Genomic DNA, 24,817 nt, shown 5'->3' with positions numbered 1-24,817 from the left:
CAAATAACACGATTTACACAGCTGAATCTCCAAACTTTACAACTTCGGCCCCGTTGATAGAACGTGTACAAGAACGTTCAGGCGCGACAGAGGACCACGGGATTCTCCTGTTTCCACTACTGCGCTGCAACGTTCTCGAGCAAATGTGACGAGGACGCATAATTTACATTCTAGAAAGAATGTTGCAGTTGTTCATTTGCCCACCGTTTTCCGCTGTTGATGTAAAAAGAGCGGCTCGACCAACGAGTGCTATATCTTCCGATTTTTCCCGCAGGCGACAACGTAGTCACTGTAGGCAAAACTAGCTAACAGGTAAGCGGAGCGTACAGCCAACAGATGTTCTCGCACGCGTACCAGCAGGGTAGCCATCAAGCGATTGTGTTCTTGCTCCAGTGATCGCGACAAGCGCGCCTACATACCCCCCGTACATAGGCGAAAGAAAAATGTTTCGCGTAACCACGGCCAGCGCAGGAAAAAAGAAATATTAGTCATTGCGCCGGGAAGTTCGCGAGCAGAAAAAATAAACATGAAATGAGGTAGGCACGGAGGTAGCATACGCAAGGTATACAGATGCAGCGAAGCACCGAGATGCAAAAATTGAAGCGAGTGACCCGGCCCGCTCTCTTTATCTTCTTTAGGCACGTCAGTCGTGTCTGGTCGGCGGCGTTATCTCGTGGCAAATGACCGGGCATAGTGAGCGAGCCGAGAAACCCCGCCCGCTTTCATTAATCTTTTTGCGCGCGTAGCATTTTTGTTTTTCTGCGCTCAGAAAGCACCGCCACACCCCCTTTCCTATGTCCCTTCGCTTAGCCACTGGCGGTATCAGTACTCACCCCGTGCTGTCCCTCGTTTCACCGTCTTCGCAACTCCCCTTTCGATTTGTTTCATTCATCTCGTTCCCCAATCTTCCTTTCTTTGTGCGTTCTCTAAAGATTTACTTATGGAAGCTCGAGGCGTTACCCAACTACCGCGAACGTATCTATCAGTCCCCATTTTTTATCTCGATTTTTTAGGAACTATTCCAGCTTACTCAACTTTATTTCTTTCCGTATATAAGGTTAGCTCGCTCTAACGGCGCGTCTCCGCCATTGTTTGGCTGGCCAGTCACAGAGGGCGAGGGGGGAGGACAGGGAGGTTAAGAAAGTGGAGCGGGAGATCTCCGCTTTCGCTGCATTTTTTTTTCTGTTCTTTTGCCCCCCCGCCCATCGTGTTTGCGCAGAGCCGCATGTTTTATCAATGGGTACGAGAACGCTCGCTGATGGCCGCGTCCCGGGGCGCACATTTGTTGGAGCACGTATACGACCACGGCCGGGGCTGCCGGGACACGCGCGCCCATGACCAGGGCTAACGAAGCACGTCTAAGGTTACACGTCGGACGTGCTTCCCTGCCCGCGGACGCTGCTGGATCAGATCTCGCGGGCTGTAAGCGCTCATTCCCTGCGAGGCTTGGTGTCGACAGCAAAGGAGAGAGAGAGAGAGAGAGAGAAGGGGAGACAGTGGAGGCGAAAGAAAAGAACCCGTGAGCGTGCTTTTGTGTATTTGCTTGCGCGTACTTGCTGCCGCTTTTGCGATAAATTCGGGGAAGGAAACAGAATGCAGTGTCTCACGCGATCGGGGGGGGGGAGGGGGGGGACTCTGTACGGGAAAGAACCGCACCTAAAATGAGTAACTCCGTAAGGAGGGTCATCGGCTGATGTCGCGCCAGCTAAGACGCTGTTGCCCCTAACGCTGCCGTAAAGAAGAAAGTTCATTGATAATGCATAGCATTTGCGCCACCCGTGCTCACCTGAGTATGGCAATGATTCAGGCTTTAAGCCTCTGCCAGCACTTTTTACTGATTTGTATGCTTCTCGGCGCAAGTTCGTGGAACACCAGTTTGAGCCCGTACGGACACATTAAAGTAGAACTTTATGAACTTTGAGAAAGAAGGAAAGATTACGCCTCCCCTTCCCACCCCATACCTTCTTCTGAGTACATATAGACTGGCACAGCAGCCAATACACATGTAAACATAACATATCAAACAACGCTCGTATGTAACAAAGTGTCCAGATCGAACAGTAGCCTATAGCGATATGCGACCGCTCAGCATAAGGAAAGGAAAGCAACATGAAAGTGTGCGTGGCGCATAAGGACCATTTCTATCCAATGCTGCTGTCACCCGCCGCTCCTATTAAGACGAATATATTTAACGCCCTGTCAATGCATCGTTTTCATTGATACAGTGTGGTTACACTATTACTGCGCCCCTCATAAGAACATAAAAGAACAACACAAATACATTTTTGCTGTATAATGGTATGGACATCTTTATAAGTGTTTAATATGCCCCACACGTTTCTGTACGCATTCATTTGCACTCTTAATTGTGGCTCATAACATCCTTCTGAGAGCATAAACTTCCGATCTGTACTATTTGCAGCTGCGTAATGCACAGTCTGGCCCGCAAGAACCAGGCCCGCAAGAAAGAGTCCATGCGGTTTGTTGTGCAAATCTAATAACCGAAAGTGCGAAACCATTTTTAGTCTCCCAATTATGGTAGATGTTCCGATCTGTGCACAATGCATGCACCACCAAGTACGTGAAATATTAGTCAACTGCGGCACTACATTTTTATAGAGCACGTCTATGTCCGGTAATTCATCCGTAAGTGGTCTCGATGCTGGTTAGTGTATTCTCCACCACATTTAAAGACAGATAAAATGAACTGAAGTGACTCAGACGATATCATCACTGACACAGTAAGCTACTTTTATACCCCCTGCCTTCTAAGCCGCTATTTGTGCCTCTTTTATACAAGAACGCGTATGGCATACAAAATCATCGTGATTTTAACTTGAAGAATAATTTAGCACCAGCTCTCACTTGTGGGAATACGTAGCTGATTTGTTAATAAACTTTTTTCCTGCGTAAAAATGTTTTTTTGTTGTGTTTTATGTACTGATTTCTATGAGTGTACTGTGCGTTCTGGTATCGCGTTCCTAGTGGTATGCTTCGTCACCTTAGAAAGCAGTTTCTTATTTTCCACATGAGCAGTACTAGTGGCATCGATCACGCACAGTTCAGCAACTGCTCGGTGCTTACCAAGTTCCAGTACTGTCGCTTTGTATACCAAAAACGACTTTGAGTTCCCACTGCTACCTCTTTAACGATGTAATACATGAAGACGACTTGACGGGTCTCGCGCGCGTGTGTAGTCATGGTTATATGTATGATGAAACGCATGGCAATATACGGTTAATAAACATAGACTTCACTTAGGATGCACCTCTGCACACGTATGCTCTCGTCTTTGTCGTTAAGTATAAGTACTTTAACTGGGCGTGCTATATATAGAGGTTGGAAGAAACATGCTTGCAACTATTCAGTTTCACTTTCCCGCAAAATAAATAAATAAATACTGATCGAATTATTAATTAATTAATTAATTAATTAATTAATTAATTAATTAATTAATTAATTAATTAATTAATTAATGCCGTATCCAGATTAATACTTCGAGCACATTTCCGCGAAGATGTTTTTCGTCGCAATAAACGTTCTTTAGCAAGTTTACAAACTCAAATGTTCGATCACAACAAAGCAAGCGGAAATGTTTGAACCCTCAGAACCTTAGTGCCAACATTTAATTAAAGTAGCTGCGCTTCGCAAGCATATTTGGAAGCATCGCTGCAAGGAAAGAGCGAGAAACACCATCACAAACTTTTTAAAAATTTTGATTTTCTAATATATTGTACTTGGCGTTTCATGCTCCCTTTACACTACTCTCGTGTTGAAGGAAACGGATTCTATTTGTTTTAAACCTCCTAGAACGAAACTCCGAAACCTAAACATATATCGAAAGCTGCGTCGAGTCTCCTTCGCAGATTTAAGAGAACTCACGCGTTCTTGGGCCAAACGCTCATCACGGGCCAAAGCGAAGAAAATCCCAAAACAGTCGGGTGTGCATCACAAGCCGAAAAATCCCTGACGCTGCACACAGGCTTCTTGGCTGGCACGCACAGCTTCCTTTTAGTTTTTGTCCCTGCGATCCAACAGCCTGGGCTAAGCACCAGCATGGGTCCACTGCGTTGCGTTTTCTCGCGTCCTCGGCAGCGTTACAAAAGCAACGCTTGTTGCTTGCCAGCGCATTTTGTCACACAAGGCGTAAAAATCTCATGCTTTAAATAAATCTTCCAGTTGGAACGGACAGAGAGAGAAATAGAAGAGCACAGACAAAGCGGTTTGAGCAAAATAAATGACCAGTTTGTTCCGTTCACCGTAGGAAGGGGAAATGGCAGACAATACAAGAAACTAAACGCATTTGTAAAGAAAAAGAAAAGAAATAAAAAAAAGCGGTACTGTTCACACAAACTTCGTGAGGCGCTTGAAAACGCAGTGAGTTACGCAGTGGCGCTGCTTAGAAAACATGAATTTAAAAAAAAGAAGAAAACGAAAAAAAAAACGCACCAGAGCTCCTAAAGCCGTTCGAGCCGATATCGGTTGAGACGAGGGTCCGAGTGGCATGTTTTACTTTAGGAGACTTTCCAGAGTACGTCACAGACGAGGGAGAGCGGTGTTCTTAGCGCAGTGAAACTAGAACGCACGTATAGAATGCGTGCAATCTGTTTTTTTTTTTTTTTGCCTGAACAAGCTTTCCATTCGGGACAGTCGGTCATCCGGGTGAGAGGGAGTGTGCCTTTGTAAATGTGACTTCTATCCAAACGCGGCATGAAAAAAGAAACAAAAGATGTTAGGGTACGCCGTCTAAAAGCATGGATGTAAGACGAAGCGGTAAGCAGGAATCCAGGGGACAAGAGCTCTGGTTTACTCAATCAATGTGATTTGATTCAGACAATACAACCTTGCGCCCAAGCGCGACGACAGCAGCCTGAGTGCTAGAAAACTGTCAAAAAACGCAGTTGACAGTTGACGCTATGACATGAGTAGTTCGGGTGGACGCATATGCTCATACATTTACAGCGCAGTGACTTGGTAGTTACTGAAAGACGATGTTGCTTACTCTTTCTACTGCCCTGCAGTGAATTTTCCTTACACCCACAACGATATGTAGATGAGACCCGTGGCGTAGTGCTCCCAGGGACCTTTGAAAAGCTGTGTTGAAGCCGCAGACAGCAGAAAGTCGTCGGTCGGAACAAAGAGAGTGCCGCAAGTTGGTCTACAGTGCCTGATGGTGTCAGTAGCGTCATATTCTATAGTTTGACTGTACTCACGATAAACTTAACCTAGAGGGCCATTGCAGCAGCTTCAACGGAACGAGTAACCAATTAATTGGTTGAAACACGCCTACGGCCCTGATCGACTTTCTGACTGACTGAATAAACTTTATTGAAACCAGCAAGAGATGGTGGCTGGGCCTAGGCCTCCCACGTGATCAACTTTCTGTGAAATAAATAATTTTGCCCATTTTAGTGATGATTGGCGGTTTCATTTATTGCGATAGCAATTTATATGGACACTTCAGGCTCATTTACGCCAGCGTTAGCGTCCCCGTGATGTTGCGCATAAAGTCCAAGTGCTATGTCACCGTCGCCGCACGCTGTATGCTGTAAGGGTGAGCGAAATCGTACAAGGGTGAGCCGAGTGCAGTCGCTTGCTCTCGCACACGCAACGGCGAAAGGCGGGGCAGGGGGGGGGGGGGGAGCGCGCCATCTTTAACTGTGCGCTAGGCGCCCGGGGGCGTCCTACTGCGGCGGAGGCTATGTATAGCGCGCCTGAGCGTGGACGCTTGGGCCATGTCATGATAGCGACCTGCGATGAGTATAGACTCTAGGTACGCCGAAGGCTGATGGCTTCGTGTGCGCTGTGTGATCGCCGTTTAGTTCGTGTTGCAGCAAGAGGCAGCACAAAAGTCCATTCGCTCGCTGCTGCTGCCGCTCCTTTTCACGCCAGCGTTTTGACAGCGAGTGACCACGCTCGCCGAGTGAGATGTGTTTATGTTTGCCTGTGCGCGCGTGACACCGTGCTTGCAAATTCAGTTAGTTACCGAATGTTTACGAGTTTACATGGCCGAGAAAATTACTATTCTTTCTTCGTATAGCTGTCTGCTAATTTGCTATCGCGATAGATGCTTGGCCTTTCGGGCGAAACTGCGACATTTTTCATGCCCGCAATAATAAAGTGCCTTAGTCATGTAGCGCGATGCCAAGGAGACGGGGAAAGCAGCAAGGATACGGCTTAAACTCGCACAATGCCTATAGCTGTCGATAAGCCGGCTAAGTTCGTGAAGTTGTATTTAGGTGACATGTCGAACATACTACATTCATGGCGTCGACAAAATCGCACGTAGCAATCCAGCAGACACGCGCTTTTCTGGCAATACACGTGTAGAAAAAAGAAGAAGTAGAGAAAGTCAGATACATGTATCTCGGTCATATATTCAGCAGAAGGAAGACACCTAGGTCAAGGCTGTTAAAGATCGGTGCACGGTGAGTTATAGCCTAAGTTCTGCTGATCCATGACTACCGAAACCGATGAACCCCCGAGTAGGAAGTCTTTCTGCAGCGCTGGCTCCTAAGCTGTCACGACGACGCATAGCTGTAAGGAAACTTCAGCAGAACACACACACACACACAAAGAAAAAAAAAAGAAAAGAAAAAGAAAACCTCTATAGTAAGCCTCAAGATGTAGACAAACACGCGAGTGCTGAGTGAAAACTAGGAGTGTAGTTTGTCCACAAGGAGGCCGACAGGATTTCTGGGCGAGAAACAACCCGGCAAGTTGCTATAAATGACAGACCACAGGGCCGTGAATTTATGACACTATTGCTACTGCGGGTGCACTCAAAAACAAAATAAAGAGGAACTATGCAACGATGGCGTACTGAAGAAAAAAAAATGTCAGCGGAATCGAAAGAATCGTCTTCAATGCGCCAGAGCTCCTGTACGCGCGCGCAAGCCGCGAATATCCTTTCTGGCAAGCAATGAAATATAGTCGTCCGCAGTGCCAGAGATAAGACAGCGCGAGGCGCCTTCTCTTCGTCGCTTTGCTACATTTCCTTTATTTGCGCCTTTTCTTCGTCCTTCCCTCCCTTTGTCGTTATTTTTCTCCGACTAGTTAGGGATCATTTCTTTTTTTTTCTTACTGCTCCATATTTCTTCGCCCAAGTTCCAAGGTCCTCGCGACATGCGAAATGCACTCGTCCATTTGTTCTCGTTGCACGCAACTTTTGGTACAATTCCTTTCTTCTGGGTCCCGGTCGTACTCTCTTCTTTTCTTTTTTTTTCTTAGTCTTCTCTGTATACGTGCGTTAGCTTACTTGGTTTCTTTAGTTTTGTTTCCTTGTTTCTTTCATTCTTTCTTTGTTGTTTGCTCTTCGTAGCCTTGCTCTTGCAGTGTCCTTCAAGCAAGGGCAAAACAAGCTTCACACTCAATGCTCCATTTTCTGTTTCCTAGCAAGACATGGTCCCAGGGAGACGCTGCAATTGGTTTTTTGCTTCAACAGTTTTGTTGCTCTCGATTGCTTTTGTTTTCTATTCGCCTGATAGTCATACCAAACAGAAGTATGAGAGCGTAAAAAGCGAGGGGGAAGGCATGTTCTTCCGTACACCTGCATGTTTGCCTTAGTTTGCATGCCCGGAAAAACATGTAAACAAAGCTGTGGACGAGTTTCCACTGGCTGTATCCTTTCATTCACTCGTTCATTTCTTGTAGGCATTCTTGCTGGCCAGAAGTTCCACGTTGCTGCTCTGCATAGACACTGAACCGTTTCCGTTCAGGCTTTTACTTAGAAAGAAAAGCAAGATCCATTGCAGAACATGTCACGGAAACATTCTTCTTTGCCTGGAGCGAAACTACGCGACGCGAGACACGTGGGGCACTTGAGCTTTGACTCCTTAAAAGAAGAAGGCCGCGTACACTAGTCAGAAGAGACGCAACTGTCTGTAGCAGCAATGCATTCTGAAAATGGATGTTGTATTCAATCCTTGTGTCACAACTTCGCTTTTTTTGTTACTTTGGCACTGACAAGGGCTGACTCCTATCTTGTGCTGTTAACAGCCGTAATTGCATGTCATGTGCTCTGTTGTTCTCTTTCTCTATTTCCTTGTCTTTCTGCCTAGACCTTGCACCTCCCCCTTTCTCTCTCTCCCTTCGCAACGTAGGTAGCAAACCTTTGACCTTTGCTTTAGTTCATTTCGCTATTTTTCTGTCTTTCATTACAGTCAACGCATGCATCCAGAAAGTCGCTTCCTGTTTCTGCGTGGCCGAAAAACACAAGCATTGTTGTGGGAACTGATGTTCGACAACGCATCATTGATTTGTTTTCGCTTCTTTGTGTGCAGGTTAGATGAGAGTCTAATGCCTTCTCATTAGTGCCCTCTTCGATGCAGGTGCTGAGAAGCCTGATGCGACTCCCAAATACGACTTTGTGCGCGAGCGTGCGTACGAGCAGGGTTTGAAATGAACAGAACTAACTCACCAAGTGAAGACGCTAGCGTACAGGGCGTGTGAGCGAGAAAGACGAACCAAGACAGCGTAATCGAATTGAATGAGTAATAGAATTCTTAATACAATAAGACATTTCTAAACGAGTATGGCACTATCGAGGAACATTTCCGAATCACGCGGTATGTGGGCTGTTGCTTTTGAATCGAATCCAAATTCAATGCTTACAAGAGTGCGCAGTAGGATAGCAAATAAATGAGAATATAGCAAAAGAAGAAAATCCCTGTGTGTTCCGGCATCCTGCGCAATGCCACCCCTTGTGAAGCCATATGTCTATTCGATTCGCATAGACTTTCTCAACTAGTTTACTAAGTGGGGCTATTCGTTTCACAACTTCAACATAGCGGCTTATGCACGTCGCCATTTGTTTCACGCAGTGCAGGCTTCGTGCAGGACGAGTGCAGAGTGTTCCCTGCACTCGCTAGAGAAGTATAGTGCAGCGTTTGTGCAGGAGGTGCCCTGCCGGTTTCGCAGAAGCAAGAACTGGCACTGAACTGACGGGAACTACACTTCACAAAGCGCAGGGAGAATCGAATCGACGTCACACAAAGACAATACAGAACACTGCACGTCCCGGCCATAACGCAAGGCACGTCATTACCGTCCTATCGTTGAAAATGAATGAACTTTCACTTTCACTTATCTTGCTCATACTCTGGCATGGATTCAACTGAAAATTAGCGGTAGGCTCTAAGTATTTGTAAGAGAGACATTTAGGTTCGCAAAGGCTACGTTTGCACGATTCATAATAAGTCTCGTAAGCGTGTTACAATCGTCTGGATTACTGCCCCTAGAAAGTGACCATAAAAGGCAAACTCAACGAGCACTATTTCACTTACGCGAGTAGGATACCTGAGTTCGATAATCAAAGCGCAAATTGAACACGCATTCGTCTTTCTACAAGAACAAAGAAAAATCTCAAAAACAAGGTCAGCAATATTTTTCTAACTCCCCGCAGTGTAGTACCCGAGTTCGATAATCGACTCTGAAAATGAACACGTATTGCGGGCGGATAGGCCTGCCGTATCCCAAAGTGGGTGGTCGCTTTGTTCCCGTCGCTGAAAGTGCGGTGAATCCACGTCGCCTGCGGCCCCGCAGGTCCTCGACACGCGCCATCGCTCAGCCGGATAGAGCGTCAGCGGTCTGCGGACGGAGCCCGCGGCACGCGCGTGAACTGTGCGTTGTAGCATCGAGTGCACCCAGGGGAGCTGTAAATCGACGCGCGGGAGCAGTCCCGAACCGGCCCCGTGTCCCTGCCGGCAGCGCTATTCATTTCCCGCGCTAACAAAGCCGGTCTCGAATCGATGCTGCTCCTTTGCTTTTTTTGTTAATATTATTATTTCCATTCCGTCTCTTTCGCTTCGACGTCGGTATTCCGGCCTTTCGAAGAGTCAGCCGTCACGACATGAGAAATAGCCCGTTGCACACGCCCAGCTCTTATTGTGAAATGCAGAACGAGAGCGGGGTGAACACTACCCCCGGCGGTCGTCAATTGTGCATAACAGCGGCCTGGGAATGTGTAGACGCTCGCGTAAGCTATGCTGTCCGGACCACTCGTGGAGAAATCGTCCTGTATACCTGTCTGGTATACATCGACCGCGGATGTTTCGCACTTGAACGCTTGTTTCCTGTGTGATTCCTGTGTGATTCCTGTGTGATTCCTGTGAATTTTTGTGACTTGGTGCATTTACCTAAGCAAACACTATTCGCATCATGCTCTTGAAAACTCGTTTTAATGGCAATACAGCAGGAGAAGCGAACTTAGGCATGCCACAAAGGAAGTGCTGGTACAAGATATATTGCAAGTTGTTTTTAAGTTTGGAGTATTTTATTTGTGCAAATGAGTGACAACGTTTTAAACTCCCTTTGAATGCTCCTTTCAAAGAGGTAGCTGCCGTTGCCTGTTCCGGTCGTTTTAGTGGTTCCTTGTCGATGTTTCGACTTTCACAGGCGATAATGCGAAGGAGCCGATGCAAACGACCCGTGCCCTCCTGCAACCACTAGTTGGGGGTTTGCGTTACAGCTACGCAGATGCACATGCTATAGTGTGAGGTCTTTGGGGCGTCGTAGGCGCGGCGCTGGAATTCCCAAGAAGGACAGTGCACTCCTCTTCTCACAACGTGCTCTCCCTCTGTGGGAGCTGCGTGCAAGGGCTCGGGCGGCAGGAGAGGAGGACGGCAGTCGCCTTTATTGCCGGCACTCGCGCCGCTGGAGAAAACGCGCATACGACGAATTGGCTCGCACGGTGCAGCAACCTATACTGCCGCCGCCGATGTCTTAGTTAACGGTTGTGTACTCTATGGAGCTGCGGAATGAAACCACGAAGGCTATACACAAACTGCCTCGCTGCAATGAATGTACGGCTCCAAGTGCATTATTCCTTGAATAAAGCTAGTAGCTTTCAAGAAGCGTTCTGCTATTCATTTACCTTGGCAATCATTACCGATGGTTTCTCCACAATTTTTTTAATTGTTCATTTGATGCGACCGTATGTGGTTATTTTTTTGCTTGCTTCTGCTACCATTCTGCATTCTACGTTTTATTTTTTGCTTTAGTCTTTGTGGCGTGGCACGGTTTTCTTTGTTCCCTTCTATACTTTCTTTTTCCTTTTCTCCCTTTTCTACCTTTCCATCCCCTTATTCTTTATGAGGAAGCAGATGTTGCGTGCCTTCCAGATGTCGTTTCCAGTCTACTGCTTCCCATTTTCTCTATTGTATATATTACTATGTCTCCAAATCTAATAATCCGAATAATAATGCTTTGTGCATGGCACAATAAAGATGAGATGGCTATTTGCAATTCTCCAGCTGCTGCAGTGTGCGTTGCGAACATCGAGTATATATATATATATATATATATATATATATATATATATATATATATATATATATATATATATATATATATAGCCATGCGTATATATATATATACGCATGGCTAAACATTGTGCAGAGGATATATATATATATATATATATATATATATATATATATATATATATATATATATATATATATATATATATATATATATATTCTGAATAATTCCTTCATCTCCTTTAACTATCTCCTCTGCACAATGTTTAGCCATGCGTTGCGTGTACGACTGCAATTACCTTGGAAGTTTGTGAACAAGCGGAAAATTTCAACCGCTTATATATTTCTTCGGTACCGTTTAGTTAGCATATATAGCGTCACGTAAACATTACCTAGAAGAATCCGACTCGGATATGCATATAGTCTCCGAAATAAATGGGGAAGCAGCTGAAACATGGAATAGCGCGGCATTCCCTACTGTCGCCATCCGCCACGTAGCTCTGAAGCGTGAGAAAAGCTGATTCCATCAGCTGCGCAAGGGGACGTAATTCTCCAGGGTAAATGTTGGGCAATATCTAGGCATAGCAGTTGTAATATTATACTAACTACCGGAGGATAGTTCGCTGTGGAAAACTTGTGTGACGGAGGCTGCGCAAGAGCCAGAATCGAAGCACACGGCCTCAGCTCCTCATTAACATTGGCGTGTGAGCATTCGTTAAATTGCGATGGTCCTCTCTGGGCCGCAGGCAATATTTATGTATTTATTGAACATACCTTACAGGCCCCTTAACAGGGCATTGAGTAAGGGGGGTAATAAAAAGTACAAAGTAACTTGTCAGTGTACAACGTACGGCTCAAATTTGCAATTTAACACAAAGGAGAGGAATGGATGATAATGTGGTATTACGGCAAATACAAGGTTAGGCGGGGAAAAGGATAACACGAAGAGGAAAAAAAATATTGGCTGGCATTATAGATATGGCAAAACTGCACACAAGAACTATAAAGTATACCGATTACAGTGACAACAGCAACAAGAAAAGAAACTACAACCGAAGATAGACTGACAAATATGCGGAATCTTGGCGCATGAACTGTTGGCAGGGTTTAAAAGACGCACAATGGTAGGGCTTGATAAAAACGCAGGTACTAATTGCGTGCACAGTAAAAACATTTATCAATTTAAGAAATGCAGTCGGGCACAAAGTAGCATACTCAAAAAAAAGAAAAAGAAACACGTGCAATGGTACAAAAAAAAATGACGGATGTCTTTGGTCTTAAAGCTGTCAAAATAACAAATAAATAAATACATGGGTGGTATACAGAACGTGGCACCGGAAGTAAAACAAAATTGGAACAACTAGTGGCAAGTTTTTATTACGAAAAGAAAGAGTGCAGGAGTTGACGGAATTTGTAGTGGTCTGGTTCGGATGCGACGTTGTCTGGAAGACCATTCCACAAACGTATGGCGCGAGGAAGAGCAGATGAGTTGAAGGTGTGAGTTGACCCATATAATCGCGTGAAACTTAAGTGATTATGCAACCGACGTGATGTGATGGAAGGAGCATCAAGGTGAAGTGGGAATGGTCTGTTGCTGTATGCGCATTTGTGAAAAAGGCATAAAAGGGCTATGTCGCGACGAGCACTAAGGGGCTCAAGTGAAATATTGAGCTTAATTTGCGTTATGCTGTTATGGTTGTCATAATTGCGTGAAATGAAACGGGCGGCCCTATTCTGAACCGCTTCAAGCATGTTAATTAAGTAATTTTGGTAGGGGGACGAGATAGATGCGGCGAATTCAAGCCGTGGGCGAACGAAGGTCTGATGAGCTATGTGACGAACGTGAGTGGGACAGGTATGTAAATTTCGACGTAAATATCCTAAAGATTTGGAAGCTTTTGCGCATATGGTGGTAATATGGTGAAACCAGGAGAGGTTGGGTGTAAAATGAATACCAAGGTATTATAAGATGATGCCTGCGACAGTTGGTAATTGTTAATGGTGTAGCAGTAGTTGGAAATGTTTTGCTTGCGTGTGAGAGAGATCATTTTGCATTTTTCTGTATTCAGCGACGTAAGCCATTTTTCACACATTTTATAACTAAGCACGCAGCACTGGCGTAGTGCGGAGACACGAAACATAGGGGCACATATTTTAAAGATCACTTCAAAAACTCAATCGTTCTTTCTTTACATCCAGTTCTAGTTCTCTTCGAGAATTCCCTCTTCCTAACTTGACTCACTCAGTAGCCTTGTGGTCCGTACGGCCACGCCACGCAACTAAGTCTTGATACTGCAGTAGACTAAGCTTTCAAGGAGAAACGTCAGTGATCGTTTGTTTTGTATGTCGGTTGTCATCATCATCTACACAATGGCAATTCCAGTGCGATTAAGCCGTATGTTTTCTTTCCGTGAAATGCAGTTAACTGACGTTCTTGCTTTTACTTGTTACTAGATAAATTCGCCGTATGTGCAGTCTTCTTTTAGTTATTTGCACTTTACGTTTCACGGTGGATAATAAGGAATTTCTAGTACAATCAACCAACCGAGCTTCCTTTGCCTATATACACCACGCATAGAGAAACACCCACCACATAGTGCAGTTGGACACATTGAATTACCGCTAAGCTTATGTCCGCGTGCACATCCAAATAATAACGTCTTTTCCGATGATGAACACGTGCATTCGTGATTCGATCCAAAGTGTTTTCGCGTCAGTTCTACCAATAGCGCGGCGCGGTCTCTGTTTCTGCGGCAGCGTCAGTCGGCGCTGCCTCACATGCATAGGACCCGTCCCTCTGTACTGGCATTCTATCCAGTCGCCACGACTATACCCGAGGGCGTCGCTTTCATTGACAGCGACAAAGCCTAACCGGGAATGTATTGAGTTAACATAACAGGCCGGGATTCCGGTCCCGCTCTCGGGTAATTGCGCAGACGTGGCTGCAGGGTTCCCGGTGCCAAACATTCGCTTTTCTCTGCCATTTGTTTATTTCTCGGCACACACTAAGTTTTGGTAGAGACGTGTAGCCGAGAAAGAGGAAGGAGGAGAATTCTTGCGGCGATGTCTGCGAGTCAATAGGTGCTGCTTTGAACGGGGCAATTTTTGCTTCATTGTGCTGACCAGTTACAGTCGCTCAGCAACGACGGCTTGCAGGTGGTTTTCTTCTCCACATACGAAAACAGTCCTGTTGTATATAACAAGGTCAGTCATCGAAGTTGAGTACTTCCCTGACGAGGCAAGCTAGTCAAAGTAAGCGCCTTCGAAACTATGGGCATTCGCCTCCAGACGACACGTTTATTCTTGCTTGCAGTTGTCTCAGAAGGAAATTACATCCGGGAACGTGGGAAAGTGCACCCTGTAAGCAAGTTATAAGAAGGCTGTATGGAAATATGGAGCCTGGGTGGTATAGACTGAACAGAAGTTTCTAGCCAGGGGGCACACCAGGGCGGCGATGCCTTCAGCTCGATTTTATACCACTGTTATGATTCCCCTTTCGCGGCTGGCTGATCACATTGATAACGCAGGTTCGGTGTCGCTCTGATCACTGGCATAGCGCGAAAAGTGGGAAAAAGAGTAGCCCCCCAAAATGAGAGAAAAGAATGCACCACTACAAAATCGCGACCTAGATTTCGTTATGTGGATACGTGCGTAATGAGGAGATTCATTCATCAGACTATATCTGAACCTGTTTTCGGCCGATATTGGAGCGACTGTAAAGAATTACACAGGTTGAATTTGCACAAGGTTGAATTTGCCACACAACACTCTTACGAAAAAGGCCTTACACGCGCCAAAACTTCAACATTTCAAAGAACGTAGCTACCCATAGTAACTTCTTCACAAAAAGTTGAGTAAATGTTATGTAAACGGCACCTCATAAAGCATTTAAAGAGGGTGAAGCCATAGAGAGAGAGAGAAAGGCAGGGAGATTAACCAATGTATCGCCCGGTTGACCAGCCAATGTGTGGAGAAAGAGGAAAGCGAAAAATAGGAAGAACGAGAGAAGGAAAGCGTAGTATATTAGAATATCTCATTGACTCGAATATTCCAATAGAGTTGCTCGCAGTGTTTGTATAATACATACAGAGAAGTAACGTTTCATGCTGTATAAAAGCACCGGCTTTGACGTTTCCGGAAGTGAGTTCGCAGAACGCGGATGCCTCTTACGCAGATGTAAACGTATTCCTTCTGAAGGTCTTCGAAGGTTCCCAATTTTAGAGAACCATGCAAATTATTTGCGATTCTTGCGGAAAATTACCTTTCGGCAAAATCCAGCATAACTCACGCTGCACTACGTTTCCTGTCTCGTTCGATGCCCTTGCATATACAGAAAGAGTAATTTTGGTGTAGACCAGTCCCTTTATTTAGTCTCCTGTGCCTAACCCGCATTCTGGCTTCTGTACAGTGTAGTATCATGCGAACTTAACAACTTCGACGGCTTCATTGGACAGCGTGACAGTAATTTAGCTTCTCTGCGCTCGCGTTCCTTTTTCTGCCTTTTTTAAGACACTCTTTCCTCTGTATAGACAAGGCTCCCTGGTTTTAAAGGGAGCTTCCAACTTTACGTATTCATTTAATCCCTATGCCCTGAAGCCAAGTGCAAACTTATTTTCTCATTCTTGACTATTTTTCATATTTAGGAAATGTTAAGCGCATAGATTACGAGAACGTGAAAGAAGACACGCACAAGCACTTTCACGACCTCGTCATCTATGCGCTTAACCATTCCTTAGTATGGCATACCAACACGTCAGAACGTCCAGGCTTATTTCTTTTTTCTTATGCTCATTTAGTTTGTAATGAACCCGTTTCATCATTCCCTTTTCAATTCTGTTGACTCACGCTCCATAGCTCATGTTTCCAGTGACTTTCTATCCCACGAACACGGGATCCTTCCACTAGTCTACAGCCTGCGCTGAGCTCCATCCCTCGTTACCCCACGTCGCTTTAGATGCACCCAACCAAGTAGGAACTGCGCCATGCAGAACGGCACACCATGGCGGTCGTGGGAGGCAAGGATGAGAGCCAGGCCTAGCGGTAAAAACCCCGTGGTCTTGGGTATTGTGACTGATTAAAAGTAAGGATGGCCACTGATGGGCATGGTTCAATTCTGGCCCCGTGCGACTATATAGAGATGAAACAGGCAGGGGAAGAAGACTGGGTGTCAGTCGGAAGCCGAATAGGAAGCTGGTTGATGGGCCGGTCGTTTCCCACAGCGATGAAAGAGAGTCCTGATTGTGCGCTTCGGGCCTCTGGCAGGGCCACGTGTGGTAAGTGTGTGTGGGTCACAGTGCATCCGAGCTACAGCAGTCTTGATGGCGGGACTTCCCTTCTCGCACAATGACTATAGTTTCTGGTTGCACGTAGCGCCGATGCTAGCCACATGAATGCAATGAGGAATCCGCACTAATTTTTTTTTTATGTGTGATTGTGTTGATTGTATAATGATGCATTTTGTTGTAGGTAATGCAGTTTGTTCCTCTGTGTTCAGTTATTTATTATGTCCCTATGTCTTTGGGATGCTACATGTCAAAATAGTTTTGCAAGCGACAAAGTTATGCATGCCCACTCCTGCCTAAGGCATGGAACCCACGCTAGCAGTACGACATAAACAAAAATTAATAAATAAATATTATGTACAGTGAGGAAGGGAAAAAATTGATTTGGCCGAGATCATTCTTCAAGTGTGACTTTTCTTTCCATACGTTTAATTTAAATTAAATTATGGGGTTTTACCTGCCAAAACCACTTTATGATTATGAGACACGCCGTAGTGTAGGACTCGGGGAATTTCAACTACCTGGAACTCTTCAGCCTGCACTTAAATCTAAGTACACGGGTGTTTTCGCTTTTCGTCCCGATCGAAATGCGGCTGACGTGGCCGGGATTCGATCCCGCGGCCTCGTTTTCAGCAGCCCAACACCATAGCCACTGAGCGAACCGCGGCGGGTGTCTTTTTTTATCCGTCCTTTCTTCTACTTTTATAGCTTCTTTTTTCCTATTGTTTATTCTTATACATTGTACTTAGAATTGTAGCAAGTGTGGTGCATGTCATTCAATTCAGTATAACATTCTATATTGCATATAGTTCCCCCATTTTCGTTCCTATTGTGTGTAGTTACATGCGTACAACGTTGCTAAAATTTGGTATAAGGCAACATTACTAATTAAATAATTATCAATATTAATTAATGAAATAATTATAGTCACAAAGGTCAGTAAATGAAAACCTTTAATTTATTATCGAATTTGAAGATTTCATGCCACTGACCTGTAAGATGGCAAAATCGTTGCCACTATTGTATCCAATATTTTAAATATGGCGGAAGCGTGGACTTAGTGAATTCGGGCGCACCTAAGCCTCTCTATGAGTTGTGAACGTGAAACATTAATGTCCAGTTGAACGCCGTTAAGCGGTCCTTCGAGATTTGCGCTGCGAGTGATGTACCCTAGCGGTACGTGCTGCCCGAGCGAGCAAGCAGCAGCAGCCTGCGGAGCCAACGCCGCATGCCGCCGACGTTCTGGGCAACGAGAGACTCTCCCCTCACCCAGCATTATGCATTCAAAGAGAGACTCTCCCTTCATGCAACGCCTGGCGCGCTATCACATTAGCAGGTGCTTTCTTTTGCCCTCTCTGCTCCGTGGAGGCGCGCTCGAGGCGTGGGGTCGTAGCCAGTGGTAATTCAGGAGTCGTGTCGCTGCTCCAGACGATAGACGCCGGCTTTCTTGCCCAATGAGCCATTTGATGCTTTCGCGTCGAAAACGTCATCCCACTCCAAGTTCGAACATGGCTATCCCACTTGCGATATGGACGACATAATTTCTGTGATGAAATTTTCGACACGTGAACCCTATTGAAAGTCATTGAAGAATGAAAGTCAAGTATGGTAATGCACGTGTGTCACAGCAGCAAGGCGTATGAATGGATTAGAAATTTCACGACTGGTGTGACACCTGTGAAAGATGCCCATCGCCTGGGTCAAGCACATCGAGTTGCAGCATATTATCATGATACCGCTAGTCCTCACGCTACCTGTGCAATAGACGCGGTCATTTAAGACCTGCCATTTCATTGTCTACGGATGTTACATCGAGTGGTTATCGAATCTTTTAACCGCTCAAGCAGGCACTGGAGGTAAGCTCAATCAGATGAAAGAGGTACGGTACACCAGGCGGTTCATGACCTGATGCGCAGCCAAACGAAATAATTTTTTTTTAGAAACATTTAGACACTTTGCAATCCTGAGAAACTTGTATTATGTGAGGGGAACTATGATGCTAAAGCGTTTATCATATTTTTGGACAATAAGGTTCTTATTTCACTGGACTTCTTAAGACGCCCGTCAGAATATGAAACATGTCGACTTCGGCTTGGCAATCACAAGGAAGCGTAGTGTGTAACAAATTAGGAAATAGGCGGCGCATCCTTTTCATTTAGGAACGAAGCTATATTTACAAGCCGCGTGTTTATTCTTCCTTCACTGTTTCCTGATGATGAGGCGCTGAGACAATTGCCGCTGATGCCTTTACTATGCACGCCAAATGCTATGCAAGTCCCCGAGAATGTTAAGAACACTGTGGTGTATAAGTAAAAGAAAGAAAAAAGGAAGTCAACAAAAAAAAACACATAAATCCAAGTGGATGAGAGAAGCCGACCGCCATCACCCATTTATTTATCACACTTTGCTTTTCGAAGTCTGAGCAAGTCTCTAAAACGTACACGGGCGGTGAAAAGTGCGTGGCACCTACATTGGGGAAGTAATTGGAAGTCATTTATCACGACCTCACGTCGCGCACTTGCTCGCTTTCCTTTTAACGAGCGCGTTGAGCTTCCGATAGCGTGCTCTCTGAGAGGCGACACATCTGTTAAACAGTCTTTTAAGCTTGCTTTGAGAATACATCCCACAGCGGAAGAAAATCTGAAACATGCAGCTTTACACCTCGGCAGCAAATATCAAGGCGCTCATTGTGACGGCTGCCGTCAGCTGATCCTTGGGACAAATTACGAACACTTCGCGCCGCTCTAGAAACAGCACTTAACGCACAATAGTGTTAGCAGGCTGCATGATAAATTGCAGTGCAGGCGGAACTTCAGAAGCGCACACACCTTATCTTATACGGTAAGCCGACATCCAAACTTGATCCCACTGCAATGCTTTTCTTTATCGCCGCAGCCCACGTACTGTACACAGCTTTGCAGGCGCTGACATGCGCTATCTCAGGTCCTGCTTTTCTCAAAGTTAAGCAACACTAGCGCACGCAGACTTCCAATTATTAAGGAGGCGGAAGGTGAGCTCTTCCGTGCTATAACTTTTTTACTTTGCACTTCCCTGGTGCACTTGTAACCTTTCACTTCAGTTCAAAGTGATCTGGAAGCGCATCAGCACGCGCGGTGGCAGCGGTTGCGGCGCGGAAATGGAAGTGACGGTGCGTCAGGGCCACTTTTCCTGATCTGCAATCCAGCGCGAAGTGCTCATTAAGCCGATCGAGCCAGGCCGATGAGCCAGACATGCGTGCGAACGCTGAACGATCACCCCGGCGACGGGAGCGTTGATGGCGCGCGGCGAATGCTGCTTCTCTGCTAGCTCGTTATCCCCAGACCCCACCTTTATGCTGGGATGCCTAACAGAGCAATGCGGTGTTCACCCCGCTAAGGAGATTTCCCCTCCACCAACGCTCGCTCCAACGAAGCAAAGCTCTGAACTCATTAAAGATTGCATGATTGCTTTGCGAGGAGCTTTCACACAAGAATTTGTCATAAAAGAAGGAGTTGGCGTAAATACTAAATAGGTATTGCATAACGGTAAGTGGAATGTAGATTGGGCTTACAATAGCAATTTGTGAAGCAATAGCGAGTTTTGCCAAAGCTTTGTGAAGTGGTAACATTTTGTTTGTGAATTCTATAGTCTGTTTCGACACGGCTACTCCCAATGCGTTCATTTGCTACTCTGGGAAATTTTCATAGACGCATGCCACTGCAATACAGCTTACTGTGCTGAAAATTGCAAGTGGGGTACTGTTCGGAGCAATCCAACGACGGCCTTTTGGTTATAATTACGTCGCTCAACTGTCAGTAATTTTTGACATGGAGAAGAAAGCGCAGGGTACGCGTAGTAGGCGTTGCGCGTGACCATTTACGGTGCTGATTATGCCACATTGTGAAACCTTTGGAGGTGTACTCAAGGTGCGGAAATACAGCATAATGATATCATGATTTCATACTCTTCTGGACGGAAATGTTTTCATTTACACTTAATGCAATGAATATTGTAATCATGTCTGCACCTTCTTCATGTTGAGAGAGCGAGCGAGAAATAAAGCAGAGAAAAGGTAGGGAGCGACTGGTTTGCTTTCCTACACTGAATGTAAGAGAAAGAGAAAAGGGAGGAGAGAATAAGCACTGCTCGCATGTAGAACATTGCGCAGGACTATAAAGAGTCACAGAGGCCAGTGAAATAAGCTTTAAACCTGAAACAACTCTTTTCATATTTCTTTGCGCGCTACATCTGCAGCATGCAAGATATTTTTGCTGTATACGTGCGGCGACTGGTGCTAGCTGCAAGACAAACGAAGCAGTCATGCCTGTTTATAAAAAGCCAGTGTTTGGTGACAACTATGGGCATCATTGCTGGATTGCTTATACATCAAGCATTGTTTTAAAAACCACATGTTTAGGGGTTATCTGGTGACGTGAGTTACTCCTTGACGTCGAATTTATGTTTTTAGGGATAGTCTACTTAAATGTATATTACAGTGAGAAAAACGTTTAAAGTAGTCGATGGTCATCGCTAAGCTAACTTGGGAACGTGACTAATGATAAGGACTTTTCAGCAACATTATTGTTGTTGCCTGTTCATTTTTTTTCTTTCTTTGTGAAAATGTTGCGTAGCCGCAGGCTCTTTCGCTATTGCTGCACAATTAAATTCCTGTGGTGTCATTCTAGAAATGTGTTTTCATGACTCATGCACTCGAAAGAAAAATAAACGCAGCTATACTTAACTTTTACTGCTAAGGGGTCATATCTTTGTTGTTTGTGAATGGTCACAAACAGCAAAACGCACTAAATTTGTGCAGCGGTGAATGGCAAGGCTTCCAACAGTGAAGTGTTTTATTGCTGATGTCTCCCAATCCCAGCGCTATCCGGTTCTTTATGAGTAGCGGAAGTTTCATTGCCCTTTATGAAAACGAATTTAAGAGCTTGAGAAATGTCATTGGAGTTCAACTCTAACTATGGCTGTTCACTGGAGGTTTTGTCTGTGCAAGGTGCACAAACAGTCTGCGGAAGCCGTTAGCAAGTTCAGATCCCTTGGCGCATTATTGTTCAAGCACGTTCAAATGAATTATGTGCAAGAAGTCGTTGCACAGTAATCGACAAAACAAATATGGCCTGGGCAAACTGAATAGGCAGTTATAAGCGTTCTGTAAACTAACGGAACAAATTCTTCGCGGTGCCAAGAACTTTGAAAATTCAAGAAGATTTAACTTCCTTCATCGTTCTCTTTATTTCCTTAGCCTCGAGCATTGTGTGGTTATGGACGAGTCCACATCCTCGTCGGATCTCTATAGGTTTCGTCTTTGTAACTCGGTGATTTTCATGTTGGAAAATAAATCAATAAGAAGGAAAATGCGACTTCGATGAATCCCTACTGCGCGATAAACTAGAGCTTGGCACTTGCAGAGTCATGTCCGCTGTCTTTTTCGAGGACGACTGTTCTGTGCCAACGCCTTTAACTGTGTTGCACTGCTTGAGGCGTGCACACGTGTGACAGAGCGACGAACTGGGTTTAGTGTACTTTCATTGACCTGTGCTATGTGTACAGCTTGCGTCAGAGGAGACGAGAACACCGACAGAGAAGGAAAGCACAAACTAGCATGAAGAAGTGCTTCTTCTGTTAGTTTGTATTTTATTTTCTTCGGTAACTTTTGTAATTTCCTACAAAAATTACTTTGATGAGCTGTAATTTAGCGATCATTCAGCAACCGTGGGAACGACCTGCTGTACCTTGATTTGTGTAATCTTCGTGCTTCGTTCTCGTGACGTTATTTCTTGTGCTTTATCTTTCTAAATTTCTAAGCAACCGTAGTTTTCTGTACTCGGCAGGGCAATCTCTCAGCGCACATGCATAGTCATTGCAAGTTGTTGCTATTATGACACAACATATTGCTGAAAACAGTCTGTTCACGAATGCGCAAGGCTGTTTGAAGAACGAAGAACAAAGTTTAGACCAAGCTATGCATAATGAACTTTCTCATGCTTGATAAACTGCCATACTTGCAGCTCACGTAAATACTAGCGCGGAGTTCCCTCTAGTAATTGTTATAGGAATCTGTACACTTCTAGGCCGATGCTTATTTTGTACCGATGTGTGTGCATTGTGAATATCATTGTTATTATTATTAATGATGTAAACGAATATAAACACCAAAAAAGGAAGAGAAGCGGACTAGCAACTGTCTCCCAAAAGGGGCATCACGCCCACCCGACAGACCGATAAAGAGAAAAAGAAGAAGGAGATAAAGAAAATAGGATGAAGAGGAATTAAGGCACAATACAACACGTCGCATCACATGCAGGGTACGAGTTTTACAGACGTCAATCTATAGTCGCGCTGTCGTCAGGTATCCCTGGACAGCTTTGCGAGCCTCATATCGAGTTGAAGGACGACTTTCCGAAAACAAGATATTGTTCGGCGCAGTTCGAGCAAGAGTAGGTTGCTAGAACTTGCTCAGTAACAAAGCGCGACAACTGTGTAATGTTGGGCATTCCAACGGCAAGTGCCTAAGTGTGTTGTTGTGCATAGCGAAAAACAAAACAAAAACAAAACGAATGCACGAATTCAGCGCACCTTTCCTCCCTCTCCTTCTCTGTCGTCTTTCAATTTTCCTTTTCCCCTTCCCCAGCGTAGGGTAGGTGACCAGACACTTTCTCGCTGACTTTTCGGCTTTATCTCTTTTATTCTTTCAACCTGAAACAGTGATGCGGATTTCTCGGTTGAAGTAGTGGACCATTCCTCAACTCTTCAGATACAGTGAAAAAACAATGACGCACTCTTTCCAATCTCTTTCGAGCCAGTGGAGTAGCCAGTGGGTGGCACACCTGCCACATGCCCCCCCCCCCTCCTACCCGAAATTTCTGTGTTAGTATGCACCCTTCCCAGAGCCTCCCCCTTTTCTCCGTCACATCCCATGTCAAGTGGGAGCCAACCATCCCCCTCCCTCCCGAGAAAAAGCTCTGGCTACATCAGTGGCTCGAGCTTGATAGTCTGCTAAACCACGCGAAGCAAAAATTAAGTTGTCGATTTGTTTTTTGGAAAGAGAAGAAATCGTACTTTTTCTGCTCTATCTTTCGACCTGTTTATTGATCTTCACGTAACCTCGTTATGCACGGGTGTCCGCTTGGCCTCCTAATGATGCTCGACAAGATCGATCACTGGCCTTCCGCTTTTAGACATGTGCGGCTCGTTCGGCGAAACTTTAATGAATTCATGCTCTTGTCATTTCCACTTGTTCGCGAGGGAAGACGAACTTCATTTCAACATGGTTCTTGTAATGCTCATGGAATAACGATCGTACCTTTCAGAATATCACCGTGCACACTTTTTTTGAGCGAAGCCTTCTTTGCCTACCCTTCTTTTGTGGTAGCTGTGTCGTGACTAAAGAATTTTCAGAAGAACTCTTCCTTGAGTGTTTTTATATGCTGCTATAACTGTATTCGTAGCAAAGTGATTTCTTTCTTTTTTTGTCGCACGGCAGCGCGAAAGAGTTGGCAGTGTCACTAGAGGGCAAAACTTTTTTACACATTTAGATTTTAAGGAAGTGCTGTTCTTTTGAAAGCGGAAGTAAAAGTCACTCTGGGCTCCTTGTTCATTTTTTCCACAATCACAGGCCCCATTTTCACCTCAATATATTCCAACCAAACGACGTATTTATAGGGGCAGCCTGTGACCAGCAAAGTTCTCAGAAAGCAATTTTGGCGGTTTACGTTCCTTACTTATAGGGACTTAACGTTGAAAACCTAGTATGAATAAAGCAGGCATAAGCTTTCGAAAGTGTTCAGCACATTGTTGAACCTCTCACGTCGGGAAGGCGAGTGAGAGACACTTATAATGTATGAGTGCTAATGACCGCTGATTTCACTGCTTTCGCCGCTAAATGTATTCAACGCCCACGAAAAGCATAGGTTGCCGTTCTCGCAAGAGGTGTCAACATTCTTGATAAGGTTCGCTTTATTGTAAGAGACCTGCCTACATATAAGTGTAAAACAAAAATGTAATCAGCAGATTGGAAACTTGTTTCTACTCACGCGGATTAGCATTCATTTCTTAGAAAACGAGCTTCAGTGTACCTATTCATGTTCTTGCTATAGTGCTTGCGACGTGATGAAACATGACGTGTCGTAGATTTTTGTGCGAACACTCTCGTACCAGTTCCGGTAATAATTTCTTTTCTTTCAAATAGGGTACTGTTTCTTGAAGGGCACAGTTCCTTAGCCCTTGTTATGGAGATTTTGTTATGGCGTATGCAAACTGCGTAATAAAATGATCAACGGGATG

General features: G+C 45.0%; 2 protein-coding genes and 1 long non-coding RNA gene across 6 annotated transcripts in view; 2 read left to right on the top strand and 1 right to left on the bottom strand.

Moving 5' to 3' along the window:
- LOC135898429 (uncharacterized) overlaps positions 1 to 5,392 on the top strand; it is a 46,904-nt gene extending 41,512 nt beyond the window's left edge. Inside the window, exon 3 of the long non-coding RNA XR_010563327.1 lies at positions 5,054 to 5,392. This is a non-coding gene — a long non-coding RNA (uncharacterized lncRNA). The remainder of the gene's footprint in view (positions 1 to 5,053) is intronic.
- The window catches only part of LOC135898362 (aldo-keto reductase family 1 member B1-like), a 296,512-nt gene that overhangs the window by 168,121 nt on the left and 103,574 nt on the right, over positions 1 to 24,817 (top strand). The gene's annotated exons all lie outside the window — the stretch shown is intronic.
- The window catches only part of LOC135898428 (cell adhesion molecule 3-like), an 82,603-nt gene that overhangs the window by 56,969 nt on the left and 817 nt on the right, over positions 1 to 24,817 (bottom strand). The window contains exon 1 of one of the 3 annotated variants that reach the window (XM_065427357.1): positions 23,111 to 23,224. The exons of the other annotated variants lie outside the window; for them this stretch is intronic. The gene's annotated coding sequence lies outside the window, so the exon portion shown is untranslated. Of the gene's footprint in view, positions 1 to 23,110; positions 23,225 to 24,817 lie in introns of those variants that run through there. 3 annotated transcript variants of the gene reach the window in all.

The sequence above is a fragment of the Dermacentor albipictus genome, chromosome 4, assembly GCF_038994185.2.
Source record: "Dermacentor albipictus isolate Rhodes 1998 colony chromosome 4, USDA_Dalb.pri_finalv2, whole genome shotgun sequence".
Taxonomy (NCBI): Eukaryota; Metazoa; Arthropoda; class Arachnida; order Ixodida; family Ixodidae; genus Dermacentor; species Dermacentor albipictus.
Note: the sequence above shows the minus strand (reverse complement) of the source record. Positions and strands in the feature narration are given on the sequence as shown.